The sequence below is a fragment of the Pavona decussata genome, unplaced genomic scaffold, assembly GCF_977016875.1.
Source record: "Pavona decussata unplaced genomic scaffold, jaPavDecu1.1 SCAFFOLD_32, whole genome shotgun sequence".
Lineage (NCBI taxonomy): Eukaryota > Metazoa > Cnidaria > Anthozoa > Scleractinia > Agariciidae > Pavona > Pavona decussata.
The window spans coordinates 1,525,001-1,543,352 of NW_028145455.1; the positions used below are offsets into that span (position 1 = coordinate 1,525,001).

At 39.8% G+C, this 18,352-nt stretch overlaps 1 protein-coding gene and 1 long non-coding RNA gene across 2 annotated transcripts in view; one reads left to right on the plus strand and one right to left on the minus strand.

The window, feature by feature from the left end:
- LOC146484550 (uncharacterized) overlaps positions 1-18,352 on the plus strand; it is a 209,943-nt gene that overhangs the window by 174,224 nt on the left and 17,367 nt on the right. The gene's annotated exons all lie outside the window — the stretch shown is intronic.
- LOC146484552 (uncharacterized) overlaps positions 1-18,352 on the minus strand; it is a 176,203-nt gene that overhangs the window by 157,219 nt on the left and 632 nt on the right. The window lies entirely within an intron of this gene.

Genomic DNA, 18,352 nt, shown 5'->3' on the forward strand with positions numbered 1-18,352 from the left:
ACGGAAAATGGCGCGTTTTGCTTTGCGCGTGAATTCGTCATTGATGTTGGGGAGGAGGGGGGTTTAATTTCTCTTTTTGTTTTTATTCTGTTCAAGATTGTAGCTTCAGTTCCAAAGTTCGACAAAACAAAACAAAAACAAAAAAAACAAAACAAAAAAAAAAAAATGGGGGGGGGGGGGGGGTTAAAGATCATTAAATTTCTTCAAAACTGTTCGTTAAAAATACTAGAGATGCTCAACAAATGAATATGATCTTGGATCACAAATCCCAACAACCAGTAAAGTAGAGATGTATACCGCTAACAACAAAACGAACATATCAATAATTTACCTTTCCATAGCTAATGGCTTACAGCACTACTTACAAACACCAAATGGACAAACATATCCTGTGTAATTAATTTACGAACATCATTTCTAAAAACTGCTTTTCTTCGTACGTATTACCTAAGGTATGGAACGAGAAAAACGTACATTTTCTTTTACCATAAATTTACGAATCTAGGCATGGTAGGTTACTCACTGCCATTTATCCAACTGCTTTTTAGCTTGCAGAACAGGCGTGATTTTTCGTTTTTCAGGGGAGCGGAGGCGAGCGCGGAGGACAATCCATGCCCCTCCCGTCGTGCGTGACTCGCGCTTGCCTCCGCTCGCCTGAAAAACGCAAAAAAATCACGCTTGTTCCGAAGGCTAACTTCATTTTTACTCAGTACTAACAATAGACCATTTCCGAGTTGCTTTGAACCTCATTATGAAAGGGAGGCTTCGTGCATAGTTTGATTGTGAAAATCAGTCTGTGTTAGTGTGTAAAGCGTAATGTCTTAGTATTTTGTACTTATCATTCCTTATTTTCAACTTCAAAATCACTGTACTTATAAATTACGGGTTCTTCTTTTAGTATTAGACAATTACTGTGAAATATTTTATATCTGTATTACTATGTAAAACTTAGCGTCTTAGTAGTTTGTACTAGTCATTTTCTTGTGTTCGTCTTGCTCCGCCGGGACGAGCTGTAGATATTTGCGGGTCAAGCAAGCCACTACTCAGGTTATTTTTTTGAAAATAAACATTGATTGGCAATTAGTTTTCATTCATATAAAAACAAAACTAATTTTCATTTGAAAAGCTTTGCACTTAGACTCGCTTTCGTGATGAGGCTCAAAACAACTCAGAAATGACCTGTTATCGTTTAAGTATGAAAGAAAGAATATTCATGCCCTATAAGAAAAATAAAAACACCCTTCAGTTTGAATTAAAACGCGAACAGAATATTTCAGCCAGACTAGCTCTGAAGTCCTCAGTTCCAGAGTCCAAAGCAAAGTACTCGGAACAGGGGACGTTTTCGTCATTTTCAACCTAAAAAGATCTGAGGTCAGAGAGAAAAAAATGCTTCTTAAGTAACTGGAACCACCGTGTTTCTTTGTTTGTTTCTTCTGTTGTTCGCCGGACCTAAAAAACGTGTCCATTCAAATGAAAGCTACTGAGCAGTACTTTCCTGTGGCATGGATGTTAATTATGCTGTACAAGGTGATTCTAGCTTTTGAGTCTGTGGATGAAATTCTAAAGTGTGACCATTCAAATGAAAGCTACTAAGCAGTACTTTCCTGTGCCATCTGTGGATCAAATCTTAAAAGCGTGCCCATTCCATGAAAGCTATTGTGCAGGGCTCTCTTGCGGTGCAATTTGCTTCTTATTGAATTGTTCTTCAAATATACAATAGCGTTTCCAGCTTGGTGAAAGGGTGAAAACGACCTCAGGAAACACAGAACCAAGGGAAACACCGTGCACAGTCATTTTCTACATTACCTGACCAAGCGACATCTGGGCAACTGCAAGGGACCTCTGCTGCTGCAGTTGCAGTAGCTGCCATTGTTGCTGTTGCTGTTGCTGTGCACTTGCTAGACCCTGCTGCTGGGCTGCTAACGCCTGGTTGGCCTGTGACTGCAGAGGCTGACGGAGCTGAGACTCCAATTGGTTTGATTGCATTTGGGAAACTTGGGAGTCCTGTGTTGGAAACGCTTGTTGCTATTGTTGTTGTTGTTGCTTCTGAAGCTAAACAAACAGTATGTTTTGTTAATATGGAAAACAACAACTCTACCATCTCCAAAGCTAGCAAGCTTCCACAGTCCGTCGCGCGTCGTTCCCGTTTTGCGCATTAAAAAAGTCAATAAATAAATAAATAAATAAATAAATAAATAAATAAATAATAAATACTGATTACGGCTGAGTTCCTCTCGTTATAATTACTGACCCTCATAATATCCTATTGTTCTCTCTCTCTCTCTGCATTAAATCAACGATTTCAGCCTGAGGAGGCGTGTTATTCACGTTTGTGCAAGTGTCTGAGGAAAACGGAGGCGGCCCTTTTTGTAAGCTGAGAAATTATCAGGGGTAATTCTAACGAGCTAAAAGAGTCAATATTGTACTGGACTACACTCTGTTTTTTTATAAGGACGTCTAATTTTGGGGCTGAGGCTGAACGTTCTTATATTTTTTTTGCGATTTGAGGCTGAAAACGTTCTTAAGATGTTCTTAAATTACATGGTATACACTACATGTATTTAAGTAAATCAATGCGGACGTGCTGAGATATGGTATCAAGAACTGCTGATTATGACAAACCGAAATGTTTGTCACCATTGGTATTTTGGCTAATTTACATTTGTTACCTTTAGTATATTGTATACCTTTAGTATACAGATTAGCAAAATAAAAACGTTCTTAATAGTCTCAGCCTGAGGAATGTTCTTAATACGTTCTTAAAATTTTGGTTAATCTTAGCCTCAACGTTCTTATAGAAAAGGTTCTTATAAAAAAAAAAAAACAGAGTGTACCTGCAGTGCAATATTTTTAATATTGTATCCTGTTGGCAACAATATTTTTAATATTGCGGCCGGCTCCTTATAAGCCCCTTAATTGCATCATATTTTTGATCAGATCCTAGAGAGGTTTCTAAATTAAATGAATAGACGAGAAGTATTATTCGGTCAAGACGCAAGCACTTTTATTAGCAACTGAACTTGAACATTTGTAAATTTTGATTCCTACACAAGTTACGATGACAATGTTTCTGACTTGTATGAGATCACAATTTTAGTGCTATCAGTACTAATTACAACTGACTGATTATAATCCTCATTCTACTTTTCAGTAAAGACTTTTTCGCTTGACCCCATTTCTTTTGTTTGCTGTTTAACATCATTTTTTAAGAGATCATTTTCCTCTTTCTCTTTGACATCCATTTCAATCTTCTTAGGAATCGACCCTTACAAGATTTCACTTGCTTTTCTTTTAAGTGTTGATGATGTACATTTATACTCCCTAACCCCATCACATGATCGGTGACCAGTGGTTTCTCGAATAACTTGTTCTGGGCACACCACCGTCGTACAACCGTGTGGCACAGCGACGTCGAAGTGAGTGATTTGTAAAATGCCCCTGAAACCCAGCTTTTTGCATGACTTTCTTTACTACATTTCCTAACTTTTCTCTTCCCATTGCTTTGTTATAATACCATACGACCCCTTTTGGTTTGAGCAAAGGCCGCAAATAAAATGCGTTGTCACGGATTTGCTTTGGCTCGTGAGACAAGTATTTCTTGTACAGCTCAATTGGGCAAGACTCTACATTGGTTCAATTCTGATGCGCTCGAACAATTTTCCTTTTGATACCCAAATGGCTCAATCCACCATTATAAGTTTTAGTAATATCCTTCATATACTGTAAGAATTCATGACCTGATTCATCAAGTTGCAACGACAACTGCGAGTTTTGGAATCTCAAATTCCTGTGTTCCCGCCAGCCCTCACAGCAAACTGAATGCCAAAAACCCACACCAAAGTAAAGGAAAGTAGCTCCGCGTTGTCGCTGCCTCCAAACCAGTTTTCCCCAAAATGTTTTTTCTTGCTCCTCCGGAATGAAATTAGCCTGATTAACAGCTATACCAATTCCTTGTCCAGCTTTTTCTTTCATTTGAAAATTCAAAGCAGAATTTAAAGTTCTAAATATACAACCTCTCTTGTCAATTAAAGTTATATTTCGGTTACATTTTACAATTAAGAACGATTGAATACTACAGATCATTTTATATAATGTCTTTCCAGGATACTAATTTCCGTCTTCCCTTTTTACTTCGGAGACAAACCGGGGCCAAGACGAACTCCAACTAGTACTCAGACAATTTCTCGATGTTGTCGTTTATTTGCCGCTCCCCGCTATAACTCTGTTTGAGTACAGCCTCATTTCTCACACACCTCCAATGTTCAAAGACTTTCACCACCCACGCCCATTTTCGACGACTTGAGTCTGAAACCCAGCTGTCCTCATATTTCTCGCACTCAAAAGACGTGATGGGTGTTTTAAATCTTAGGTCTTCTGAAGAGTGAAAAATATAAGAAAGCACTCTACGAGTTCGTGCTCTGCGTTATGAATATGGCCGATTCGTCTTCCGAAGAACCCTCATCGAGCTCAAAAAACAGGGATATGTAGACCAAGTTATCCCTTGCAACAAGAAGCTCAAAATTACCAAGTACATTATGTCTTATACTATGCTAATATTCTTTCTTCATGTACATGCCAACTGCACTTTTTACACTTGCGTATGAGATACACATGTTCCATGGACATAGGTAAAGTTGTAACACCATGTAATTACCAAGTAATAACAATGACTGAATGGTGTAGTAATAAAGGTTTAGGCAATTAATACCACTGCTAGACAATGTGTGTTAATATCATTGTTTGCGTAACAAACAACAATGTGGAGGCGACTTAAATCGTTGATTTTATGCAGATAGAGAACAATAGGATATCGTGAGGGTCAGTAATTATGATAGATAATTACTTCGGCAATCGGCAATCGGTGCTATGAGAGATATTGCTGCAATATCTCTCATAGCACCGACTACCTCAGTAATTATCTATTAAATAAAACAAAACATTCGCTTCCACTCCCCCACCGACGCAGCACCACAATTTCTTTAGACACTCGCCCCTTGTCTATCTGTCATTTGATGTTTGTGTGCTTTCCAGAATAGGAGCGAACGTAGCAGAATCCACAAATCGTTTAGTCCCAGAGTCAAAATGTGGATTACGAGCAGGCAGATCAACAATAGATATGATTTTCTCCCTACGTCAGCTCCAGCGGAAGAGGATGATGACCATCTACATTGCATTCCTAGACTTGACGAAGGTTTTCAATCTTATGATCCAGGGTGGACTGTACAAACTGTTGTAGAAGATTGGCTGCCCACCAACATTGCTGAGAACGGTCACTTCCTTTCATGACTAGGATATGCCCAGTACCGTTTGTTTCAACGGTGGAACGTGTTAAGATTGCCCAGTGAGCAGTGGGCTGCAGCAAGGCTGCGAGTATCTTGCTAGACACAAGAACCAACGAGGAGCTCTTAAACATCGCACGGCACCGTTCCAAGCCCATAGTCAAGGAGGTCCTCTTTGGATAACAGCTTTTCACTGACGATGCAGCACTGATGTCACTCTTCAGCGTCTGGTAGACTACCTCTCCAACACCTGCAGGGAGTTCAGACAGACCATCAGCTGGAGAAAGATAAACGATAAACATCAGGAAACATCCTGACTCCTTGCCAGCTATCACCATCAACGGTCATCCCTTAGAGGTGGTGGACAACTTCACCTACCTTGCCTCCACCATCTCCAGCACTCTGAACCTTGATGCAGAGGTGAACATCAGAATTGCCAAGGCTGCGTATTTCATGGCCCAACTGAATGAGAGGGTCTGGGGCAACAACCACCAGGCAGTGCACACCAAAATACACGTCTACCATGCCTGTGTTGTCAGCTTTCTTTTGTACGGCAGCGAAGCATGGACTACACACGCAAACCAGGAGTAGAGGCTGAACAGCTACCATCTTCGGTGTCTCAGGCGCTTCTTGCACATTCGGTGGCAGGACCAGGTGACCAACACAAAGGTGCTGGATCGTGAAGGCATCCCCAGTATGTTTGCACTGCTCAGCTCCCGTTGTGTTGGATGGCTAGGCAACATACGACGGAAAGAACCCGGACGCATCCCAGAGGGCCTGTATACGGTCAGCTGGCAGAAGGTTTTTAAAAAGCCCAATTATGCATGTCTATTATGCATGAGCGCCTAGCAGGCAGCATTTACAAGCGCTCCACTAAGATTAGTTTTTTATTGCTTTTAGAATTTATTTTTTTCGAATCACTTACTCACAATTCGTAATCTAAATACAAGCGAATGACCCTGGTTTCCTCAAGAACTTTTTTGAAGACTGTTTCATCGTTTACTCGAGCACGATGCTGTCCTGTCCTATGGAAACGCCTGACTGACTACGGTATTTCGAAAGTGAAACCAACACGGTGAGGATATCGAAGAGGTTCCCGCTCTACTGGTCGACGGACCGCGCCTCTGTTTAAACATGCTGCTGACAACTGGGAGAGTTATGCAAACGACCATGATAACTATAGCAAAAAAAGGTGAAACATCCAGGGATGAAAGTTTTTTTTGCGAATGTTCTAATTCTATATTAAAACTAAAAGTTAAAGTCCCTAAAAAGTCGTCCGCGATGGAAACAGTTGCGAAGCCTTAACCAGGCAGTACGATTGTGTAGGGTATATTAAGGAAGGGTGTTGAGTGGAGAGAAATGCCTAGTTTCATTTGCTATCAACACCGCAAGTGCCCATAAAATGCTCAATCATGCTGCACTGTGCATGACCGATTTTCCTTCTAACAGAGCCCCGGTTGTTGTGGGAAGTGCACTGTATAGTGCTCTACTCACTATGTCGCCGAGGAATGTAAGAGTGAGTGAGTGAGTGAGTGAGCGAGGGAGGGGGTGAGGAAGTGAGTGAGTGAGTGAGTGAGTGTCCGTAAACAAACAGGTCCGCAGTGCGTGCACAATAACAATACGTACCTATTTTTATTTTACAGCTGCCACACTGAGGCGTTTTCACAAGCGTCCATTGTCATCTCCAGGAAAGCAAAATGTTTTCGTCCACACTAGCATTTCGGCATCGTTTTCACTTGTCCACACTAAAACGCTCAAAAGCGATGAAAACGACTGGGATCTAGGATTACACTTGTGTAGATGCTCGGATTTGGAGTGGAGCTTAAGTCTTCGTCTTCACCTGTCCACTCTACAAACGTTTTCGACTGAGTCTACGTATTCATCTGCGTTTTCGAAAGATTTAGTAAACGACAGGCGAGAACGCGGTATCAAAAAGTATCCGTTTTCAAAGGAAAACGCATCAGTATAGACGGCGCCTCAGGTGATCAACGCTATTAAAAAGTTTTGATGTCGGGGCCTTTGGGATAAAGAGTGCCTCTAAAAATATAACCCTTCAATTTCATCAAACTTGAAATTGTCTCATTTACATAATTCGCGAACAGCTTGTGTCTTAGCTGAGACAGTTTGTCTTAGCGATACATTCAACCCGCTGTAAAACCAACTTTCAAATCATGTAAAACTTTAAAAACACCGCAATTCGAAATGCAATCAAGCCTATTCAGTCGTTTGCCGTATAAAATTACACCAAATTGTTCAGTTTTTGTATGGCGGACAACTGGGTGAAGAGGCTCAAAGAGCGAAATATAATCAATTCAAAGTGCGCGTTTTGTTGTTCTCATATTTTGAACGTTTATTTTACAGTGCGTCCAACGTGTGGCTAAGACGAGATATTTTATTCTTCCTGTTTATGTTTTTCAGTCATTTCTATTCTCGGCTGTTGAAATAGTACAAAAGTTAGATTATTCGTTTTGCGCGATTTGGATGTCGTGTTGTATTCACGTCGGGGTTACTAATGGCAACAGCTGAAAGCGGTAACCTTTCTACCGACTTGGCAGAAATTGGCCGTACATAAGTTTACTTCAGATGGTTGTGGTTATAATCTAAGGCAAATTAAACAACTGTTATGGCAATACAAATTAAACAAAATAAGGAAGAAGACATAAAAGGTGCCGTTTTGTTTAGCATTTTGTGTTGTAAGAAAACCATGAATTTTGAATTCAAGCACGGTGAATGTCAGGAATGTCCCTTCTAACGAATCATGCACGAATAACGAGTTACGCAAACTGTACTAAAGAAAGTCAAACAATAAGTTTTACGTCATTAAGATAATTTTTCTGTTTGGGACAGTTTTGTATATTCTCTATAATTAAAAACTGGATCATTGTATGATGCAATTCGAGCGATTTGATTGCCTTAGCGGCCATGGTATATGAGCCATTATACCATGCCCGAGAAATAGAGACCATTAAATTGTCGTCTAATTGTTTTTGCAAAGCCGCGAAATCAGCAAAATCTAGCAATATTTCTTGATTGTTTTTAATCAAACAATTATTCCACTCACGCTTGTTGGATATGAAATGATCATATCCAACGCGCGCTCGTGGAATAATTGTTAAATATGAAATCGCAATCGTCAGACCTTCGTCAAATGCAGTACGTGGGTCGCTTTAGCTATTGGTAATTATACCTGCGTGAGCTTTTGGTTAAAGCGACCGGCAATTTTCAAACAATTAACCGGAAGTCTTCATTAAAATGACTAACGTAAAAAAGCAGCTGTACCTTACTAAAATGGCTATTTAACAGTTTCCGCTCGCTTAAAGTTATCGTCAGTTTCTTCTCTCCTTCGACGAAGCTCTAGCCATTGCAAAGGTTTTTTTTCGCCATACTGGTAAGCAGTGCAGAGGAAACGAAGAGGACCAAGAGAATTTAGTGAGATAATCAGCTTTGCAATTTTTGTCTTTTTTAAAACTTCTGGCAAGGTTTTGTACTAACTTCAACTTGCTGATGAAGGTTTTGGTATCCGTTGAGCTAGCTTTTCGTTTTATCTTTTACACTGTTACATTCTTCTTGCTTCAGTTTACGGTTGTAATGTGCTTAGCAACAGGATGAATCTTTGCTTGTGGTGAAAGTGATTATTTTTAACATATCTTGGGTACTTATGGCATGCATTTATTGCAATTTCTAATAGCACCAAATTCAGTTGGTGCTACGGTCATTCAGTTGGTGCTACTTCGATCATTCAAAATAGTGGCAACTCTGTACCATGTCAGATGTTTAAAGTTGGTGGTAAAATTTAGATACAAATTTAAATGTAAAAAGACATGTTTTATTTTAGATTCGAATGAGTCTTAACGTTTCACGACCGTTTCCAAGAGGATAGCAAGCCTCTAAACGAGAGTCCTCAAAACCGATGCCCTAACGTTTTCTTCGATAAAAGAAAAATACTATTTTCTGAGTAAGCTTAAGCAAAACTGAGACTAAAAACTTGCTTCATATCTCATTTTTTAGAAGTACTGCCTCTTGCGAATTCAAGAGGTTTAAAAATTGTTTATTAACCTTTTTTTAATGGCCTTAGCGCCCACGAGTCTCCTGTAGCTCAGTGGTAGAACATCCGAACTAGTAATAGGAAGTTCTTAGGTTCGACTCCTGATAGGAGTACTCGGTCGAGTTCCCTCAAAATTTTAGGAAAAATTACAAAGTAAGTAAAACAGGAAAATAAAGCTTTTTAACTCGATAAAGCCAGAACTGAAAATTTTTTATTTATTTTATGGACCTCCATGAAGACCGAAAGGCTGTCTGGCTTGACGCTAATGAATATCCATCATAACAAACCTGTAGACGGATTATGATGCTTTGGTTCAGCGATTTGCAGAACAATTCCCGCGGAGGATGCTACTCTTGGATCCCGTTTTCTATGAAACATAAGTTTGTAAAGCATCAGCATGAACTCTCACGACATGCTTATATGTTTATATTAAATCTAATGCTCCTCGACAACTGTTGATCTTTTTAACAAATTTTTTCGTCTTGAGACAAATTTCAGTAACGAATACGCTTTGGTTTGCTACCCAGAGTCATGCCGGAAGACACTGATTTCCAAGGACTAAAATTTTGAAATAATTTACATATTGCACCAGAGGTGAAAACCTTCCTCTCATTAATATAGTTTTAATTTCGCGTTTGTTGTGGAAATGTTTCCTCGAGCGACATCTTTCCTTATCTCCTCACGACCAATAATTTCACTGCGTTGTAATGCTTCTTGGCGCATTCGGGGAAGAGCAGTTGTTTAAACGTGAACCTGAAGGCGTCCTTATCTGTGGCAATGTAGTTTTGTAAACACGGAATTTCTAAAAGGTTTGTTCAATTTCCCTTGAAAGCAAATGTGGCACTAGATTGAACAGACATTTTGCTTTGTTGGAAAGAAATCGATAATTGTAAAGATTTGTCGACTGTCCCTGATGACCGGCCTCGCAGTTCATGGCTGGCGATCGATCATGAAAACAATGGCGGTGTTGAAAATCAGACGACGCCACAGAAACAACTATTTTTTAATGGAACAAACCTTTTTTTAGAGTATTTAAAGTTGAACGTCTTTGAACAGAATCTTTTTACGTTTCCCGCCGGCTATTTATTGCTTTCGTTTTGTTTTGTTTTGCCGTGCGAAGTTCGTGGTAGAGCAGAGTTGAAAGAGATTTTCATTATTTTGTGTTCAATGCCAGTCGCTAACAGCAGGTAGAATTCACAGCGTCACTTAATTTGCTTCATACCAAATGACAGCTTAATAACAAGTGTAAAAATAAAATTTGAATATTGCAAGAAAGCGGAGGCGCCTTTTCCGTACAAACCTCCATATATGTTATAAAGAAATAAAGAAAGGAAATTATTATTATTGTTATTATTATTATTATTATTATTATTATTATTATTATTATTATTATTATTATAAGCTTCGATTGAAAGCCTTGTTCGTTCTTTTTGAAATGTAGTTAAGCATCCGTCATTACTCATGCATAGGCTTCTTAATTCTTGAAATGTGCTTTAAACGATTAAATGGAAATTTCTTTGGGCACTAGGAATTTTTTTTTAATAATTATCAGAGAAAGGCTTGTTGTCTTAAAGGTATGGTTCACAACCTCTTATCAGCCTTACTCTGATTAGCAGATAAGCAGGTGGTTCGGTGGAAGGGGAAAATTAACGTAAAGTGATAGCAGCCCCTGACGATCTGTGTACACTTTATGGAAAGAGATGAAAAATTTGGAATTGTTGCCTTTGAAAATAAAAATGATTAGAACTGACTTAAATCCTTCATTTTATCCACAGGTAGGCGATCCTAATCCCCAAACAAGGAAGAGTGTTCCAAGATGTTATTCTCATCAACTGACTGCATTACCTGGCTCGCAGTGTACTTCACCGAGTCTGTTGCTATAGTAACACTCAATCTTGTGACAATCATTGTTTTTATGAAAAACAGAAGTCTTCGCAAGCGCAGTTTGTACTTGGTTATCAACCTGGCAGTCGCGGATATGTTATGTGGAGGATTTTCGCAAGCAACCACGGATTTCTCTTTGCTTGGATCGCATTACTGTAATTTTTGGAAAGACAACTTTTATAATTACAGGATGACCAGGGTTTTGCATACACTGTTTCCTTTCACTTCCCTTCTAAACATCACTGTGATCTCTTTGGATCGTGTCCACGCGACATTTCGTCCAGTCAGACATCGTATCATCAAAGGATGGGTTTATTGTTTAAATATTATATTCATTTGGGTCACAGCTTTGCTGTTATCACTAAGTGTTTCGCTGCAAATATTTGAAAGAAGGATAACAAACAACATATGGATGTCGGTCAACTTTCTTTGTCTGTTTGTGATATGTGTTTGTTATGGCTCAATCACTTTAAAAATGTCAGGGCTGTGTTGTGGCGCGCGTCCTCAGCACCATGGTGCAGCCAATAGAGAGAAAAAAATGACCCGCACATTGTTTATCATGACTTTGGTATCTCTACTCATGTGGCTACCATGGACTCTACTTAATTTTTTCTTTTTATATATTTATTATATAATAATGTCCCTCTCTCATTTAACATTAGCACGTTTAATTTTTGCACTGAAGACTTTAATGTATGCAAACTCTCTCGTGAACCCCATTATATACACCATTAGGATGCCAGAGTTCAAAAGAGCCTTGGTTTCATTTTTCCGTTGCAGATCCCAGCAAATACAGGTTGAAATTCCCCTCCAGGTCATGTAGATAAAATAATAACAGATCGCGTATCGTCGTTTTTCTCTACTGAGGGAATGATTACCGTTGAACGCTTCGTGTTTTTGTGACATTTCAGTACTCTGCGTTATTGATTTTGTCTCCCAAGTTTCAATTGTGGTGCGCGACTCTTTTAAAAGATTCTTTTGTATCATTTAAAAAAACAACAATTTAAGGTGTGGGGATTGGTGTTTTTAAAGAAATGGACAAATCTGACTAACGTTTAAATGTCTTCGAAGAACAACAATGATAGACTAACTGAAAATCTACGCAAAGTGCATCTCACCAGGCTATTAGGTCTAACACTTTGGGTGTTGTTGTCTGTTTTCCCCTTTGATTTTTGATTTAAATTTAGTCAAAGCGATATGCCATAACATTATATGCGTTTTTGTAGCTTTGTAAAATTGTTGTATAAAATTGATGGCAACAAAAAAACTTTTACTTTTGTTATTTAAAAGAAATTTATAAACATTTAATTGCGTATAATGTTATGTAGTAAGATTCTGCCAGTACATTGATCACTTATTGTGATAATTACGACTTGATGAAAAATTCAATAAATGCTTAATGTCGTAGCCAATGTTTGATTTATTGATTAAAAGACTGGATTGGTAAACTGAAGCCAACAAACCACAAATTAGCGAATCTTCAACAGTCCACGCGGATCTATACCTCTCTTTCGCTTTGGGATCTTTTTCTTCATCAGTTCAGTTGTGGAATCTGCACAATTTCACTTGCCGAGACTTGTTTATGTGTAGACTTCAGTGGTTCAGTTTTCTTAAGGGCTTTCAGGTAATCAAGGGGGAGTGGGGAGGGGGAATTTGCATATATCCCATAATGCATTGCCATCGGCGTACGGGAAAATTTTGTTGGGGGGGCTGAACAAAATTTGCCCGAATGAAACTTGTTGGTCACAGATGCACAAGATGATTCTTTCGTGACGTCAAGTTTTCTTCGCCATACCGTGAGAGCACGGGTATTCAAAATAGTGCAAATATTTTCGGTAAATCGAGATCAACATTTCTAAAATACAAAACCATGAAGCGAGAGATAAAACGTACCCATTTGAGCTCTAAAAGAAGTATGAAGAACGATTACTTTGAGACCCAAATATATCAATAATCCTGTGTATGTCATTCTGCGTTGTCTTGTTTGCATACTTTCTTTCAATGTTAATGACGGCGATACTGCTAAGTCGGTCTTTCTTGTCCCATTGTGGATCTTAAACATGACTTGATGCGGCGAAGGGCGCTGAAAGACCTTTCAGCAGAGCACGAGGTTGCAGGAATTGTGGCCAGCATGGAGGCAACTTTATATAGAACAGGTAAAATGTCATGGAGGCCATTTTGATGCATGGTCTTTACCATCACGGCTGCGTTTCCTCTCTGGCATGGGTCCCCGCAGTCGTAGTTTTCAGAGATTGACTTCTCACTTTCTAGCACTTCACTATCCACGCCATAGAAATTTGATACAATTTAGATGTTGTTGATGCTTGGAGAACGGCTGAATACAATTTCGCCCAGTGCGCACAAAACCTCCTGGTCATTGCCCTCAAACCTTGATTGAAGTTCACTGACGACTTTGTCAATACTTGTGTAATAAACTGTGATACTAAAGCGGTCTTTTGGCGTCTGTTGTGAGCTGTCGTTCGCTGCAGCAGGTGTCTCACCACTGAGTAAGGCCCTGAAGTCGGCGTGATGGTCTGGTTCGAGGCACATTGGCATCTCTGAACGTAAATTTCGTACCCTCGATTCCTATTCTGCCCTATAATATATATAAAATCAGCATGTGACCACATCTGAGTGAAGCTCTCTTCATTGCGACAATTGCTCAGTGTCTTTACGACAGCATCAGCAGTCTTCTTGGCAGTGATGACATCCATCTGTTCTCCCTGTAGATATCTACTCAAATTATCAGTGTTGGATAAGATGAGCTTCAAAACCATCAAGCCATAAACAAACTAAAAGTCACAAATTGAGTGGAGAAGCGAATTACTTTCGTTGTAGGTCTTGAGATCGCGATCCTTTGATAAAGTGACCACGCCTTCCATTATCCTCGGCACTTGCTCTAGCACGGCCCAAATCAAGTTATTAAAAAATAAAATATTTTTTACTATGTCTTTGCCCTAACGGTACATCCGTTTTGCCCGAATAATACTATTTTTTTCCGACAGGGGGGGGGGGGGGGGGGGGCTGCAGCCCCCCCAGCCCCCCCCGCCCCGTACGCTGATGTGCATTGCGGTTAGAAAGTCCTCTGGCATGCTGGGAATTAAGAAGCATGCCTCACTTCCCACCAAAGAAATTAATTAAACAGAATACAAAATTTATTGAAATTGTTGGGCGAGCACGCACGGTTTTCGGCTTGGTTCTCAAAATTGCGGAAGAAAACTTCAAGAATCAGGCCAGCATTTGCAAAATAGAATAACCTTCTTGTATTAAATGAGTCAAATTTCTGTAAGGCTGATCGGACTGCGTAACACGAAAGCGACATGATAGAGACCAAACCGAGAATCAACAGAACGCGGCAACCCTTTCTTGTGGTAAACTCTCTCCCACGAAATTCCTTTTCACCCTTTTCACTCCTGGGTCTCCGAGGATGAGGCTAGCGTTAATTACCCTTCGAATGACCGGGCTCTGAACAATGGGTGCAGCAGATTTATCTGTGAAGACATGGCGAAAACACGGAAATTTGCATCTCCATCTCGGAAGGTTTGTGCGCATTGTTGTTGATGATCAATATTTCACAGTGGGGAAGTTGGTGAAGCTTCGGGCCAAAAATGGAAACATAATACAGACATACCGCCACTTCCTCTCGTATCACAAAACGTGATATGGACACATTTTTGATGGACAAATTTTTGATGGTCATTTTGAAATCGACGACTTGCCACTGTTAATCTTGGGCTCCATCGGGAATGTGAAATACGTGGGAGTAACAAAACTGCTTCTCACGTCAGGACAGTGAAAAGGAAAAAGGAAACAAAATAGTCGCACAGTCGACGTCTGCTGCGTTTGGCGGGCTCGCCTAGCCTTCTACGTAGACGCTCTTTGGGCTCGTCACGCCTTCCTTCCAACGAACGTGAATGCGTGATGAGCTACGCAAGGACGTCACATATGATACCCAGCCCGACTCCCGTGCTCAAATCGAGTAAAATGAAAACAGCAGTTTGTATTCAATTAATTTAACTTTATTGTGCTTTATGAATTTAAATTAAAAGAGGCCAACATTACAAAATGGGTGAAATGATACACCATATTCTTTTAAACAATGAAACGCGTCCTTGAAAACATGTTAAAAAGTTTAAACCTAAATATCCTCTTTTATCTTCTCGAGAGTCTTCTGAATTTCGTTACTTTTTCACAAAATTTTTAAAATGGCTCGCCAAAAAAAATCGAAATATCCTCAACAAGTAATGCTTGAAAACAAATGTTACTTTGGTCAGGAAGTTTTGAACTTTTCTCAGTTTTTGTACGGGTATTTGGAATATTGCAAAGACTCCACTCGCCGAAATTTACTCGACAATGTTTGCGCTATTTTCAAAGATTCTAACTGGAATTTCCCGGTAACATTCTACGTACGATACCAGCCCATCAAAACAAATTCCGAATCAATGGCAATCAATGATAAGGGAGTTAATTTCTTATGTTTCGAAAGAAATTGTGGTGCTGAAAACGAATGCTTGGTTTATCAACAGAATTGATAAGGGAGCTTTAGTAACGAGGATGGCGACGGCAAAAGTCAGGACAAACAAAAACAAAGAGAGAAATCACGTGTTCCCGGTTACACCAAAAAACAAACAAACAAACATTTACGAATCTAGGTATGGTAGATTGCTCACTACCATTTATCTAAATGCTTTTTATCCTGCAGAACAGGCGTGATTAATTTGTTTTCTTTGCGTTTTTCAGGAGAGCGGAGGCGGGCGCGGAGCGTGAGTCACGCCCCTCCCGTTAAAGTCAAAGTATGAAAGAAAACAAAGTCACGCCCTACAAAAAAACCCTTTCAGTTCGGATTAAAAAGGAACAGAATATTTCAGGCAGACAAGCTCTGAAGCCTTCAATTCCAGCGGCCAAAACAAAGGACTCCGAACAGGGGACGTTCTCGTCATTTTCAACATTAAAAAGGTCTGAGGTCAGAGAAAAAAATTGCTTTTGGAGTAACTGGAACCACCGCGTTTCTTTCAGTTTGTTTCTTCGATTGTTCGTCGGACCTCAAAAGCGCGAGCTTCGTTCTTATAGACACGACATCTGATGATTCCTCAGCTGAGAAATCACTCAATAGTGATCCCAGACATTACTGGAATAAGTTACTGTGGCAAGATATCGAGTAAACTCATGTTATCCGGCAGAAAACTAGACTGCTGCTGCTGAACCTGCATCTGAGCCTGCGATACTTGACTTTGAGTCATGGGGGTCTGGGACTGGACCATTTGTGATTGCGTTATCTGTAGCTGTGAGACAAAGAGTGGTGTCAGTTAAACTGTTACCAGGACAACAATGACAGTTAGTATGGTATTTAATGAGTTTTGTTTCTTCTATAATTTGGGGACGGTGCCTCCTAAAAGTACTGCGTATACGGTCCGTGCATCTTGGGATGGTCAGAGAAGCTTTAATTTCCTGAGGACGGTGGCTACTAGTTCAAAGGTATTTTAACGCGGTTTAAGACTACGCAGGAAAAAGAATATCTTAGCAAGGGGTACTGGAATCCAAAAAGAAAAGGAGGGGGGGGGGGGGTAACCACGCATTTTTCAGAGATAATTAAGCTTCAAATTGGCAATTATTCAGAATTATTGTTACTTAATTATCTCAGAAACATGCGTGGTTTCCCCCAGTTTTCGTTTTGGATTCCAAAAGCCCTTGCTAAGATCTGTTATTCCCACATAGGCACAAACGATGCAAAAATACCTCTGCACCGTGCTTACTGTGCCTTTCGGATTCTCTATTTTGTGGTAAGTCGATTGTCTCCGTGATCATGATTGACGTGGTGCTGCGGTGCTGTTTATTATGCCGTACAAGGTGATTCTAGCTTTTGAGTCTGTGGATGAAATCCTAAAGTGTGACCATTCAAATGAAAGCTACTGAGCAGCACTTTCCTGTGGTGCTGTTTATTATGCTGTACAACGTGGTTCTAACGTTTGAATCTGTGGATGAAATCCTAAAGTGCGAGCATTCAAATGAAAGCTACTGAACGTTACTTTCCTGTGGCACCTGTAAATCACATCTTAAAGGCGTGCCCATTCCATGAAAGCTATTGAACAGGGCTTTCTTGCGTAGCAGCTTGCTTCTTGTCGTTGTTCAAATATACGATAGCATTTCCAGCTTGGTGAAAGGGTCAAAACGGTCTCAGCAAACACAGAACTAAGGGAAACACCGTGCACAGTCATTTGTTACATTACCTGACCAAGCGACATCTGGGCAGCTGCCTGGGACTTCTGCTGCTGTAGTTGTATTAGCTGCCATTGTTGCTGTTGCTGTGCACAAGCTAGATCCTGCTGCTGGGCTGCTTTTGCCTGGTTGGCTTGTGACTGTAGAAGGTGACGGAGCCGAGACTGCAATTGGTTTGATTGCATTTGAGAAACTTGGGACTCCTGTGATGGAAATGCTTGTTGCTGTTGTTGTTGTTGCTGCTGCTGTTGCTGTTGCTGCTGAAGCTGAACAAACAGTATGTTTTGTTAATATGGAATACAACAACTCTCCCATCTCCAGAGCTAGCAAGCTTCCACAGTCCGTCGCGCGTCGTTCCCGTTTCACGCATTGACGCAGATCTTAGCTAACACAACCGGTAGCCACTAAAAACTTCCCCTCCTTCCGAAAAAAAAAAACAAAAACTGATTACGGCTGATTTCCCTTCGGTATATCAACACTTATTATAAAGGCACGAGTAGTTTACTGGAAAATGAACCACTCGTAAAATTCATACGAAACTACATGCGGGACCCAGGATATTGATAACGTCATTTCTTTAGTTTTAGTTTCTTTTTGGTCCCCTCACCACTTTTTCTTTATAACTTAATTTGAATTATTTTATTGTGTCTTGTTTGTAATTTCTTTGTGTGGCAAAATAATTATTAAACAATTGAACAATTTCCTGCTTTTTCACGGTTGTTTGTGCAAACAGTCAGTAAAAAAGTGTCGAGCGATAGATTTATCTATATAATAAAAAGAAAATAAAACGGTGGCTTAAAGATATGAATTATATTTTCTCGAGTCAAATACAGTATTTTAGCACTCGAAAATAAAATTCATATCTTCGTGCAAGATCAAGTCACGAAAATCAAGGGAATGATCACACAAATTGTTTTGATGTTTTAAC